This window comes from Erithacus rubecula, assembly GCF_903797595.1.
Source record: "Erithacus rubecula genome assembly, chromosome: 25".
In the NCBI taxonomy this organism is placed as follows: Eukaryota; Metazoa; Chordata; class Aves; order Passeriformes; family Muscicapidae; genus Erithacus; species Erithacus rubecula.
Genome location: NC_136677.1, coordinates 3,593,035 through 3,607,500, shown reverse-complemented (window position 1 = coordinate 3,607,500; position 14,466 = coordinate 3,593,035). Strand labels below are relative to the sequence as shown.

At 44.5% G+C, this 14,466-nt stretch overlaps 1 long non-coding RNA gene across 1 annotated transcript; it reads right to left on the bottom strand.

The window, feature by feature from the left end:
- Window positions 1–3,539: 3,539 nt before the first annotated feature.
- LOC306812332 lies at window positions 3,540–5,756 on the bottom strand. Its single transcript, XR_013776844.1, has 2 exons — window positions 5,688–5,756; window positions 3,540–3,779 (listed from the first exon to the last, which is right to left on the bottom strand). It is a non-coding gene; the product is annotated as an uncharacterized lncRNA (long non-coding RNA).
- Window positions 5,757–14,466: the final 8,710 nt, after the last annotated feature.

Sequence of the window (14,466 nt, the reverse complement as noted above, 5' to 3'; positions counted from 1 at the left end):
GGAAAAAAGCAACAACATTTTCTAGCAGCAAACAGGGAAAGACAATCAAGACTCCTAAATTGTGTGTAAAAACCTTTATAATTTCTGGGGAAAAACCTGGTGGATGTTATCATGGGAGGATATTTTCAGAGCTCTGGACTGTTGTCTGGAATTGTGCAATGTTGAGGAAAAAATGTGGAGTTTTTAAACTTTCTGTTAAAATCCAGATTTCCAAAAGTCTCCCAGTGCAGGGAAATGTCACATCCTGGTCAAGCAGAGCATTAAACCTGGCACTGTCCCATGGAGGTTTTATTTAAATTCTTTATTTAATTATATATATATATATATAATATAATTATTTAAATATTCAAACATTGAATTCTGAATTCTCCTGCTTGCTGAACTCAGAGCAAATTGTGGCAGTGGAATAACACACCACACTTCAGGAAGGTAAAAATCTCTTGAGGGTTTTGTCTCAAAAAACAAAAACAAACAAAGACCAACCAAAATAAAAGGCGACAACAACAAAAAAGCAAATTTACAGCAAGTTCCTTACCTGAAAACTGAGGAAATCACAGCTCTGTGATCATTTTTTTCAGTTGTTTGGTGAGTTTGGAAGCTGCACAATGAAAAACAGGATTCATTCTGAATTTTTAATGAGCAGTAATGGATGGACAAAGTGTTGGCACTGTGCTCTGGGGACAATGGCAAAAAGAAAAGTGGGATGAGAGGAATGAAAGGAATCAGCTGAGGTGATGTCCAAGCAGAGAATCCATCTCAGAAATTCAGCTCAGCACCTCAGACCATCCCTTTGCCACACTCAGGAAACCTGACAGATCCTGAGCTGCTTTATTTCCCAACTTTCAAACTTCTTATGATGCAGAGCTCTGTTCTTCAGGGGCTCCATTCCATCAAGATATGAAATCTGGCTTAAAAAAAACCCCAAAAAACAAACAAAAAAAACCCACACAGAACACCTCTGCTTTATAAACACAAACAAAAACCCCAAACCAAAACAAACAAAAACCCACAAAACCAAATAAACAGAAAACCTCAACAAATAAATTTAAATAATTGATATTTCAAACAAAGAAAGACATTCCTGCCTTTAAAAAAAAAAAACAAAAACAAACGACTGACTCAATAGAAGGTGGCACTTCCACACCCCACCGACTTTGCAAAAAACAAAACTAAGTTTTGTTACCTGTAAAAAAAGAACATTCCATTCTTTTGGGGGTTGCATTTCTGCTTTTAAAAATTTCCTGCAACTTTTATTTGAGGAACCAGGGGATTACACGAGGCAAATGTCATCCTTAGAGGTCATGAGCACCCAAGGAATTATTTTTTTGCACGGGGAGAAATGCAGCAGATGGAGCTTCTGAGCACAAGGTGGAAAACAGCTGCTCCTCTCTTATTTATTTCTTGGCTGGCACAGCCAAGAGTTTGGATTGAGGTGGAGAAAGGGATGTGCTGAAGGTTTTTTTTGTCCTAATTCTGTTCAAGAAGAGCTCCAAGGTGTGTTCTAAGCTCTTTAAGGGGAACATTGATGCAGTGATCAGCAAGATAAAGTCACTTTGCTGTCCCTGGTCACCTCAGGTGAGCTGGGGAGGCAAATGCTGCTGCCTTTTGGGGCTCCCTAAAAGCAGAGGTCAAATGAAATGTAGAGAATAAAAATCAGTTCTATTTATTGAAGGGCCTTCAGGTACATTTAGGGCAGACAAAGCCCCCCAGGGGCTGCACCCAAAATGGACAAAGGGTCACAGATTTTTACTCTTTGATAAGTTTGGTCCATTTGCATATTTGGGTTAACCTTCCAATTACAGCTTCAGGTAATGAAGTCATTTACCCCAAGTTTGCTCCCCCAACTCACTTTTGTTTCCATCTCTCAGAACTGAGGCAGTGAGGTGTCCTTGATTGCCAGGCCTGGAGAGGAATTGTTGTGTCTGCCCAAAATGGGAGAGCAGCAGCTCCCACTGGATATGGAGTTTAGAGTTACACACTGAAGAATTGCAGGGTTACAAATGGATGAAAAATAGAAAAGCTGAAATCCTAAAGCATTTCTACAAAGGGAACACAGAGGGAGAAAGTTTAACTGAGGAATCTGAGAAGGAAAGAGCTGAAGGAGAACGAGGAGTTTCCCAAGCTCAGGATGCTGCTCACTATCTTCCCCTGGCATTTCCAGGCTGGCATTCCCAGCACAGCCCTGCAGCCCCCCTTGCCTCTGCCAGCTCCTCTTTCTGCCTCTCCCCTTTCCCAGAAGGATTTCAGCCCCCAGCTGGAATCTCCAGCAGAACAAGCTCAGCATTCTGGGCTGTGCTTAGGTCAGCTCTGGGACACCTGGAGGAGCCACATGGACAGCACAGAGCTGCAGCAAACAAATTAAAGAATTGTCCTGAGCTTTGAGCTCCCAGTCTGCTCAGGAGCAGCCTCAGGTCACCACTGTTGGCTCCTTGGCAGCACAGGGAATCCTCTCAGCCCCAAAATCTGTGGGCAGGCAGTGCCAGCCCCTCCTTCCCTCCCTCATCCACTCCCAGCTGCAGCCAAGGATCACTGAGGCAGTGAAAGTGGCTTTTATTGACTTACAGATACAAAAACACACAGAACAAACACTTCCAGCAGCAAAACTGGAGCCCCTTGTTCACCAAGCCTCCCCCACCACCATGCATTTATAAACATTTATTGGTTTTATAATCCATAATTTAGGTTGATAACAGTGATGCTACTCATACTTCTCTTGGAGCATTAAACAGAGCAAGTTATTACAAGCAAGGGAAAGAAAATCAAATAAAGGTGGGAAGCACCAGGAAGGTACAAAGCTGCAGCTTTGCAGGGTTTCAAAAATGAGTTTTTAGAGACCAGCCCCCAGTGAGAGCAGAGCCAAACAATCCTGCCAAGCTGCTTGCAAAGGGAGCAGAGACTCTTCATTTCCCTGCTCCCTGCACAGGGAATGCCTTCTGTGCTGCACACAGGTGAGAGACAGCCAGGAACATCCAGCAGAAAAGCAGATTAAAGATGAGAAAAACAACCTCCTCCCATTGTACACCAGAAAAACTTCCTTTGCCAGTCTTTTTCTCTTCTTTGCAGGTATCACAGTGGGCACTTGGTCCTTTTTCAGTTCACAGGAGCCTCACTCCTGGCTGGTGGCTGCAGCAGATTTGCCTTTTGGTTTTTCTGCTGGGGTTTTGAGTCTCTTCAGCCACCTGCACAGAGGGCTTGCCCTGCACACCCTGCTGCTGGCTCTCTTGTGCAATCCTGAGCTGCTTTTCCCTCTCCCCTGCTTGCTCTCCTCCTCTCTTCTTGTCACCTCTGTGTGCCCTGCAGCTCTTCCCTGAGTTGGGGCACGAGTTTTCCCAGCTGGACGTGTGGCAGGGGGATTGTCCCCAAGCTCCTGCAGCTCTGATCTCCTCACCAATCCTGGTGGGGAGCACGAGGCCATTCTCCTTTTCCTCCCTTGCTCTTTGCCATGCAGCCCTGCAGCATCACTCAGGGGTTTCTTGTTCTCAAGGCGGCTCTCACTGTCCCAAAATCCCCCAGCCTGGGCTGGCTGGGCCCTGGGGACATCAGGGACATCAGGCACATCTGTTCTCTCCTCAGCTGGCAGCCTTTTAAACCTCCTGAACCTCCTGCACCAGTACCTCCTGTAGCTGATCTCATTCCCCATGGCCGAGGTGTGCAGAGCAAATCCTGCTCACAGCCTTCTCCAGGGGACCCCGAGGGTCTGGGACACCAGCAGAGCCTTCAGCAGCAGGCACAGACCCTCATTCCAGCCTTGCTGAGCTGCCAGACCACTGCTGTGCCACCTGCAAGAGAGGAGCAATCCAACAGAGCCCACCCAGCCCTGGGGCAGAGCAGAAAACGCCCCTTTAAAATACAAGGCAAACTCCCATTGAATTTCTTAGCTCTGTGTCAGAGCAGAAAATGCCCCTCTAAAAATGAAAATCAAATTCCCACTTCAGAGTTGCAGGTTTTGTTGTATTTAATACTGTTTGTTTTTCTTTTTTAAGTTAACACAAGGAGCAGCTTCTTGATGCTCTGAGAGCATTTAGGAAGTCACTCCTTCCCCAGGACTCTCAGCCCACACTGCACTTCACAGTTATTAGTTTATATTCCTAAAGTAAATGCTAGTTAAGTCTCCTGTTGTTTCCTAAACCCCTTATTAACTCCACAAAGAAATTCACATTTAGCCAGGGAAAACATTCATATGCCAGGTAAGATATGGAGGGGAGGAGAAATTAAAGAAAAATAAAAATATCTCTTTATTGACAGGTAAGAAACACCTTGGGGATTTCAGGCCCCTGGGTCATTGTTTTACCAGTCATTAACTTACTTTTTAGAAACCACAGCTCCAAACTCAAACATTAAAAAGGGGCAGCTCATTCTGAATGCAGAGAAACATTTCCCTCAGGTTATGTTGGTAAAGGGCCTTTTTTCAACTGCAGCATCACCAGAAAACAGATCAGCACTACAGGGAAGGAGCAGGAGGAAGTTTTGAGGGAAAGGGAAAGAGGGAGCTGCACACAGCCCCAGTAATTCCTTTGGAACCTGCCATGCAGATCACCAGAAAGAGGCAAACACAGGTTAAAAACTCATCATTAAGCAGGATAAAAGTGCCCTGCTTCTGGCAGGGAAAAGCACAAAACAAACAGGACTTAAACCATTTATTTGCAGCACCTCAGCCTTTACTCCTGGCTCTAAAACAGGGCAGGCAGCAGCTGCAACCAATTCCCCACCAGTCCCACAGATCAGCTCCACTCCAAATCCTGGGCCATTTTTTATCACTAAATATTTCAAGTGGGACAGAAGTGCCACACAACATGATCTGATTGCAGCTGGTGCTGCAGAGAGCTCAACCAGCACAGCACAGAGTGAGAGGAACAGCAGAGAAACAGATCCATAATTTAGGAATTGCAGTTTTTAAAGTGGAGCTAATGGATCCAGAGCAGTTTTGCTGCACTGTTTGAGCTGCTTTTATGGGTAGAATCTGTAAAAAAATGTGTGATTCCATGGTGGTTAGGCACTCACTTATATGGCTACATGAACTTAATCACTTAAAACTACAGAGTTGCAAGAAAGGAAAATCAAGAAAAATGAACCCATCCACTTCACGGGGAAGAAAAACTAAAATAAAATAAGTGAGAGAGATGATCTTTGATATCAAAGCTGCAAAGAGGACAGGTAACAAATAAATGAATGTTTTGTAAGCAATTGCTGCATCAGCAGCAAGGATTTTGTGTAAATGAATGTAGAATGGTATTTTGGTAGGGCAGTAAAATGCCAGGAGAGGAAAGGGAAATAATAACTTATTTTCTGTTATACTTATTTATATTTATTTGTAATCACTACAAAAGCAGCTCAAAATATAACAAAAGACAGATTCCACTGCTGCTGTCTCCAAAGAGGGTTTGTTTAGAAGGATAAAGATATTTATTACCTTAAGATACCAGTTACTTTTTATATGTAGGAAAATTATTTCCCTTTCCTCATTTGACCATTTCATGCTGTGAAAGTTTCATTTTTAGTCCCATCTTCCCACCAACAGAGTTTTGTTCAAAGCCAAAGACACAAGAAAATATAATTATTGCTGAAACCCTAAAGGCAGGGCTCTCTCTCACCAGAAGAGTCAAACAAAACCATCAAAAATAAAGTGCAAAAATCCCTCTTTTCCCCAAAAAACCCCCAAATTTGTGTCATGCAGTGCCCACACTCACTTGCAAAGGAAACAATTCCAAGAAGTTCCCAGCAGAGCTTAGGAAGGAGCACCTGGACCTTAAATAGGGCAGGGCAGCAACTCTGAATTGCTTCCACCCAAACCTAATGATTTTAATTAATGATTTCATTAATTACTGGTCCCTTCCACAGCTGCCCGAAAGATTAGGAATTATCCTTGCTCCATGTTCATGAAATACCATAAAAAAATTCACATCAGAGGTTTCTGGGTATCTAAATATTATTTTCCTTTTTGTCCCTGAAGTATTTACACAGAACTGAAGGGAAATGTTACACAAAATTGAAGGGAATTGTTTTGGGGTCTCACTTTAGGTATTTACACAAAATTGAAGGGAATGGTTGTGGGGGGGGTCTCTCTTTAGATATTTACATAAAATTGAAGGGAAATGTTGTGGGGTCTCTCTTTAGATATTTACATAAAATTGAAGAGAATTGTTGTGGGGTCTCTCTTTAGATATTTACATAAAATTGAAGGAAAATGTTGTGGGGTCTCTGTTTAGATATTTACACAGAAATTAAGGGAAATGTTGTGGGGTTTCTTTCTCTGCACAGGGACAGGTTGGAGACACTTCTGACAAGAACAGGACAAGGGGGATGGCTCCAAACTGAGAGAACACTTTAGAGGGGGGGTTTAGGAAGAATTCCTTCCCATCCCTGGAAGTGTCCAAGGCCAGCCTGGACAGGGCTTGGAGCAGCCTGGGACAGTGGCAGGGGTGAAATGAGATGATTTTTAAAGTCCCTCCCAACCCAAACCACCCTGGGATTCTGTGGCTGCAGAGCAGCAGCTGCAGGACAGAATTTGGGAGAACTGAGATGTTTCAGGCACAGAACACCCTCCCTAAGCACAGGAGCAGCTCTGGGTGCTTTTCATCTCCTGTGAGGTGCTGCAGGCACTTGGCAGCAAAGGAGGCAGAGCTGGGGGAGGTTTGTGATGATGTTTTCTCTCAGGAAGGGTTTTTTGAGTGGCTTTTGTTTCACAGCTTTTCTGATTTTCACATCATGCTTGGGTCTGGTTGTCAGATCACTGCAGATTTTGTGATTTTTCATCTGGAAAGGAGGGAAAGGAAGGAAAGGAAGGAAAGGAAGGAAAGGAGGGAGGGAAAGAAAGGAAGGAAGGAAATTATTGTGCTCCTGAAAGCCAGGCAGGGATCCAACAACCAAAGCAATGCAAATTTATTTTGTATTGAACAAGAATATTGACCAGCAGCTGCTGCTCTGGATAAGGGAAGTGTTGGTTTTTGACCAGCTGTTTTTAGAACTTTTTATTTAGTTGTGTGAGAGTTCAGGAGAAAGAGATTTACTGTGATGAGGAGGGTGATTATTTATAAAGGTGCTTCAAAAGGAAGAGAAACACTGGAGTTTGAACAGCTCCAGCAGCTCCTAAACTCTCCTGAGCTTTTAGTTCCTCAAGTGTAACCAATTTTTTTTTTTAAGGTTTCCTGCTGAATGACAGAAAGTTTAATTAGAAAAGTTCAATGCAAGGATTCTTAGCAACAGGAGCTGAGATTTCCCAAACGCCAAAAAATTAGATTGCACTCCGAGGCAGTGTGTGACTCCTAATGCTGCTTGAGACCCATTTGCAGTGATTCATTGTGGAATTTAGAGAGGAATTTGCTGCTTATCATCTTAAGAGGGCAGCCTGGAGCCTGGGAACAGCGCTGGGATGGAGCCACACCACTGCCTCCTTAATAAACCCTCCCATTAGGACTTGCCTGAAAAGTTGGGACAGAGCAGCAAAAACTGGAATTTGCCTTCACTTATCAGAGTTTGGAGGAGTCAGGGATGGTGCAAGAGTTCTGCTGCTGCAGGATGGGTTTCCCTGCTCCCAGGGCAGGAACAGGAGTTTAAAAGTGTTAAGGTGATTTCAGACCCAAGCCCTGCTCTAAATGAGTCACACTTGGAAGTTTAAGCTTCACCTTTATCAGGGTCGAAGCACAGTGTTTGCAAGGAAATCACCAGGAGAGGAGCAGCTCTCATTCTGAGGCCACTGGTGTCAATATTCAGCGTTTTACCAAACACCTTACAAGCTGAGAAGGGCAGAACCTTCACTTCTGGCACTGGAGTCAATGCAAACATCAGAAATGAGGCAGAGTCTCCTCTGACAAAGGCATTTAAAGCCCTGGAAATTGTCAAATCCAAACCTCCCCCATGTGTAATTTTGGGTAGTGCAGACCAGGAAAAGCTGAAGGCAAAGCTCAGCTTTACAGAACTTGGGCTTTACAGAACTTGGGGCACTCCTGAAAACCCCAGATGAGTGTGATGACAAAAAAGCAGCAGAACTGGTATATTGTAAGAGGAATTTTAACTAAAATTTTAGGAATTTTAGGAATTTTGCACTCAGATTGTTGCAATTGAAGTCAGAGCACTAGAAAATTTCTTTCCCAAAATTCCTGCATCATTGCAAGTGGTGGAAGATTATTCCATGATTTATTTTTTTTTTTTTTTAAGAAAGGAATTTAAAAGCACTCATTTTCCAGAATATGAGACAATGTCCCTGATTCAGACTGCAGCTTTGTTAATTAGATATAAACACCAAAATTCCAGCAAAATTGAAGAATTGCATAACTTTTGTTCCTGTAATTTGGTGATCACCTGGCAGGTGTTTTGTGATGATGTTTGTGAGACTCCAGCCTGCAGAATTATTCTGCACAAATCCTCTCAGGGTGGAAAAGGATCCCTGTCCCTCATTTGTGTGGCACCAACAGTGCCATGTCATTAAGTGTTTATTGCCACTCCTGATCAGCCCCACACCTTCAGCCACAGGGGGAAGGAGCTGCTGTGCAATTTTAACAGATTCCATCAATTCTGAGATGCTTTTAATAAATCACAAGCACAGTGGTTGATCTGTACATCTCAGAGAGGCAGAGTGATGCTCAGAGCTTTGTGTTGCTCTCTACTTTTTTCCCCATGACTTCCTCAGGCTTCAGCCTCTCTCCTGGCCAGGAGGAGCTGCCACCCCACTGGTTTGTAAATCTAAATTCTCTGCAAGCAGGACATAATCTCCAGCCTAGCAGCAGAGCTTTGCCAGAGGCAGCCAAACCCAGAACAAGCTGATGAAGGGGCCTTAGGGACTGTGAGGAGCAGCCCAGGGCAAGGAACATTCTCTGAGTTATTTAAGTTAGGGCAGATTGGACATTGCCATGGGCAGGGTCTCAACCAGAAAAAAAATAAAATTAAGCAAATCTAGTTTAAGTGGAGAGGTTTGGAGCAGGGGAGCCTGGTCCTTGGAAATGTTTGTAAGGGTACACCCAACTCCTGATGTGAATAAGCACTGAAGGACAGTAAAGCCAATCATCCCTTAAATAGAAGTGTTGCTCTCCCCATCCTCAGCTTCTGGTTTGCCTTTAACCATCACTTCTTGCCTCCTGTGGATGCAGTTAGTGAGTTAGTGAGGTTAGTGAGGCTGCACAGGAACACCAGAGCTGGAAATGTTTCCCTTAGGGAGGATCTTGTTCTCCTTCACACTGGAGTTCTCCAGCTGATACAAATAATTATTTCCCTTTTAATTTTTTTTTAAAGCCCCATGAGTTCTAGCAGAATAATGTGGTGTAAAACCCTTTTGCTTGACAGAAATGAAGCTGTATTATTTTCCTGATTCCCTTCAGCACATCATCATTTCTAAATTCAGTGAGAGCTGTAACACCAGTCAGGTTTGATGGGAAAACTCCTCCCTGTTTAGCACTGTGTAATTAGAGATTAGCACTGGATATGCAGCTGCCAGAAATGTATTGATTATCTCAGCAAAATGACCACAAGAAGCATTTTTTGTTGTTTACAGCTCCTTCCACAGGCCTCCAGTCTGAGCTCCTTGACCTCCACCCAGCCAGCACAGGCCATAAAACAAATTCCCAGTTCTGTAAAGCAAATCCTCTTAGGTGAGTCACATTTGGAAGTTTAGCCTTTCATCTCTAATTTTATCAGGTTCTAAATACAGGTGGTGCTCCCATATTTGCAAGGAAATTACCAGGAGAGGAGCAGCTTTCATTCTGAGGCCACTGGTATCAATATTCAGCATTTTACCAAACACTTTACAAGCTGAAAAGTGTAAAACCATCAGTCCTGGCACTGGAGTCAATTCAAATATCAGAAATTAGTTATCAGAATATTAATAACCCAGCATTTCACAGCAGTCAGTGCAAAAATGCACCCATTTATTGATTCCAATTGCAACACATCACAAAATCCATTTCCAATAGTGGTGACAAGTCAGTGGGGTGAGAGGACAAGTGTAATTAATAAATTAGACATCACTTAACCCTGTGCAGCCACAGATAGCCATGAAGAGCACAGCCCTAGCCAGGGTATAAATAGATAATAAATACATAAATACACTTTTTATATGATGCCCACACTCCCTCTCCCAGCAGAGAAGGAAGGAGGGAAGTGCCACTTGCAGAAGGCAACACACAAATTTAAAGTTTAACATCTGAAAGTCTTTCAAGGCAGGTTCTGCCACCACACCCTGATTTGAGCCCTCCAGGGCAGCCTTTGGCATCCCTCCCTGGCAGGATGGAGGCAGCAAATTCAGCTCTGGCTGCAGACAAACCCTCAGTGCTCCTCTGCTTTTCCATCACTGCTAACTCTGCTTTTCTCCTCCTCCTCCTGGGTTTCTGGCAGGCAGGCTGGGGTCTCCTCTGATGTCTGCCCCTCCCCACAGGTCTCAGCCATCTCTTCAGCTTGCTCTGGCCCACCAGCAGTTCCTTCCACACCTTCAGGAGCAGGACTCTCCCCTTCTCCCAGCTGGACATCAGGTGGGGCTTCAGTTTCTTCTCCCCAGTGCTCTTGTGCAGCTCCCTGCCCGTTTGTGATGCTCTCTCCTGGCTCTGCAGCCTCCAGGGGCAGCTCAGGCTCCTCCAGGGGACACGGAGCAGCTGTGGCATCACCTGCCTTCTGCATGGGCACTTCCCAAAGAGCCTTCCCAACACAGGCATCCTCTGCACCCCTGGCACCCCCAGGCTCCTGCCCTGAGCCCCTGGGCAGCTCAGGTGTGGCAGCAGCCTGGCCCTGGCCAGGTTCCCCGTGGTCACCTGCAGACACATGGACATCCACCTCCACTGTGATCTGGGTGAGAGGTGTCACCCCCTGGTCCCCACAGGGGAGCTCAGGGGACAGGGAGCTGCCAGGGGGGTGCAGAACAGCCTCAGCCTCTCTGCTGTCCTGGGGGTTTTGGGGTGCTGCTGCCTCTCCTGTGAGCTCCTGGTGTTTCTTCAGCCCTGGGTGAGGTTTGGCTTCGGGTCCCTGGGGCAGCTCAGCCCCTCGTGTGTCTGCAGGGTCTGAGGTCTCACTGTGCTGTGCCCTTGGAGGGGAGGCTGAGTCTCCTTCCTCCCCTCTGGACTCACTGCCAGAAGTTTCCAGCACCAGTGTGGCTGCAGGGGGCTGGGAGCCCCTGGGGGCTCTCCCAATCCGTGCTGAGTAGAAGGTGTCCCCAGTCCAGGTGGCTGCATCACAGCACACCCGGGCACTCCTCCTGGCCCTATAAACAACCCTGGGGAACACACAGGGCCTCTTGCTCTTCCCAAAAACGCCTCCCATGGCTGGGGGACACACAGACTTCAAGGGCTCCTCCTGGGAGATGCAGGGAGCTCTGGTTCTTGAGGAGGAAGGGGCTTCACACCTGCAAAAAATGGAGATTTATTAGCCCGTGCTCATTAGGGTGAGTTAATTACCCAATTCTCACCCAGCAGTAGCTCAGGGATCACAGGAATGAGCTGAGCAAGTGGAATTGCACCTGGTGGGGGTCAGGGAGACACAGAGACCTAAGAAATAACAGTCTGAAAAGAGGGGAAAAGAGAAATACAGAGACCTTCTAAGAAATAACAGTCTGAAAAAATGAAAAAAAAAAAAGAAAACCCATTTGTCAGTCAATGCAGAGCACTCTGGAAAACAGTGACAGATCTCAGGAGCCACTCTTCACTCCAGTCAAGGAAATGTTTAGACTTCCAGTAATAGATGGGGGCAGGAGGGAAGAGAAGAAAGGCAGGCAGGAAAAAATTACAGATACATTTAAAATTCACAAGGTTTATTCCTGAATAATAACATTAGGAGAGGAATGCAAGAGACACAAGTGAGCTAAAAGGTAAAATAACATCTCCCAGCACAAAGCTAATTCAAGAACTGAGAGGCAAGGTCTCCCTTAAACATTGAAATGAGCTAAAAACAACTAAATTACTTGTGCTCCAAGAGGCCCAGACTGTAAAAATGTGCAGGAATTAAAGCAAGGAGCCCATCCCATAAAAACCCAAGAGCAGGAGAGGCACACCCAGCCCTGCTCACCAGCACAGCCCCACTGCAGACCCCTCACCTGGGGGCCAAACCCTCACCTGGGGTTAAATAGCAAATGGGGTCACACTCAATCCCTTCCCCCCTTGACTCTCAACCTTAGTTCCCACTCTCAACCTTAGGTTCCCTCACTCTATTTTCTACTTCCCCAAACATTTCCAAGCCATTGGGAACATGTGCTGCTGTGTGCAGCTGATGGGTGATTAACTTCATTGTGATAATTGCTGCTGAATGTTTAAAATAAAGCTCAAGATTTACACAGAGCTGGACAAGACAAACTCTGCTGGGAAAAGGTGATGCCAAGTGGCAGAAAAACCAGGCTGGGTTTGTGTATAACTCAAAGATGACAATAATGACATTGCAATCTCCCATTTTATTTCATATTGAGCAGTTAGGGGTGAAAAATGACCCCCTTTCCCACTTGTGTGCTGGCTGAGAGGGGCAATTAGCAGTTTCACAGTGGCTGCAGATGATTTGAAGGATCCCAGGCACAGCTGATCACCCTTTGCTGCCTCTGACACTCCCCAGCCCTGCCTGTGTTTGCTACGTGGGATTGGCCACATGGGCAAAACACAGAAGCAAATATCCATTAAAAATAAACTAATCCCAGCCAGGAGCACGAAGGCACAGCCTAAATATCCACTGCCTGCAGCACCAGTGCTGTGGAGTGAAAAAAAAATCAAACTGGATAAATTCCAGTCTTCTTTTGTTTACATAAAACCCCCTCAAATCTGCAATTTTGGATGGCAGATCTGGTTCAGCATCCTAAACTCTGCCAAGCTTCAGTGGCTCCTTGGGAGCAGAGGACAAAGGTTTGGTGAGGAAAATATGTGTGTAAAAAAAAAAAAAAAAACACCAAAAAAAAAATCTGTTTTTTTAAATACTCCTTTTTAGGCTTCAGTGTGTGATAATTGATAAAAGATTTGTGTTAATCATTAAAGTATTGGGGTTTGTATAAATATATAGGTCTGAAATGAAGCATGACACTAAATAAAGGAAAATATAGGATTAAATAATTTTGTTTTAAATCCCTCTGTTATGAATATTATGTTTTCTAAAGAAGTTGTATCTACAGATAACTTGCAAAACAAGGTTTTCACATAGCCCAAGAGATTCTGCAAAATCAGGTTTCCTGCCTTTGTGTTATCAATTGCAGCCTATCCACTGAGACCAGACTTCCCAACTTCTGCCATTTCCTTATCTACAAAGACCAATGGTTATCTATGGGATTTGACAAATTGTCTGAGACTCACTTCATCCAGTGACCACCACTGCTTACCTGGCAAAATTATGACAACAAAAAAACCCCAATTATTGGTGACTACAAGGAAACCATGCTATAAAAGGGAGCTGCAAACCAAAGTTGGGTGGGGCATGGAGTGGGCTGTGACCCCCATGTATCCCCATTGCTCTGTCTATATAAAATAAAACAATCTAAATTTTGCTGAATATCGAGGCTTTTGTTTCTCATTTATGACAAGTGGAACTGAAATTCAGAGGCAGCTCAGGATTTCTTTGACTATTGGAAAAACTTCTCTGAATTGATCAGTGGTTTCCACACAAAGATGAGAGCACGTGCAGAGTGTCACAGGCAGTGGCTGAAAACTCTGGGGACTTTGGTGCTTTGCCAAACAGCACAACTGGAAATAAACTGCATCCCCAGCTGCTCCTGCATGGGGGAATGTCAGGAACTGCAAGTGGATTTCCAAACCCTGCAGATGTTGCAGGGATTTATTTCAGTGCCCTGTGCAGTGTGAAGGTGCTCAGTCATCAGCTCATCATGAGGTAGCTGGCACATTTTTGAGATTGAAAGTGTAGAATTTTTAAAATTTAAATTTAACAAATTTAAATAATTTCTTAACCTCGAATCATGGTGGAATATGGAAACATGTGAAATACAGATATGAAATAAATATATGAAATATTCTAGTTTAAAAAGTCCAACTTTGACCCATTTGAAACAATCCAGAAAAATCTCCTGCATGAGAGACACCACTGGAAATGGCAACATAACACACAAAAGTGGAGAGAGGAAAATCCTCCTGTCAGAGCAATCACATCTCCTTCCTTTACCAGGCTTAGTCTTTGTTCCAAAAGCCTTTTCCAATCTCTGCTACTTTGATATATTTAAAAGGGCTGTTCTAAAAAAAACATACACTTCTTTTTTTGACAAATAAAAGGAAATAATCACAGCTCCTGCAAAGAGCTGGGCTCAGCTGTCAGCCCAGGGTTGTGCTGCAGGATGGAATGCTGTACAGCATTACAAAGCTTTGCTGTGGCAGCATTGCTGGCTGCAGGCAGCTCAGGACATCAGTCTTCATGTTTGGGGTTTTTTATTGCAGATTTCAAGCTGTTTCCTCTTAATAGAACTGTCTTTTCCTTCCACAAGGCAGGGCCTCTTGGCTTGTCTGGTGTGGCATCAAACCCAGAGCTGATCTGCTCTCGTTCATCACAACAGGAGGCAGCACAAAAATCTCCTCC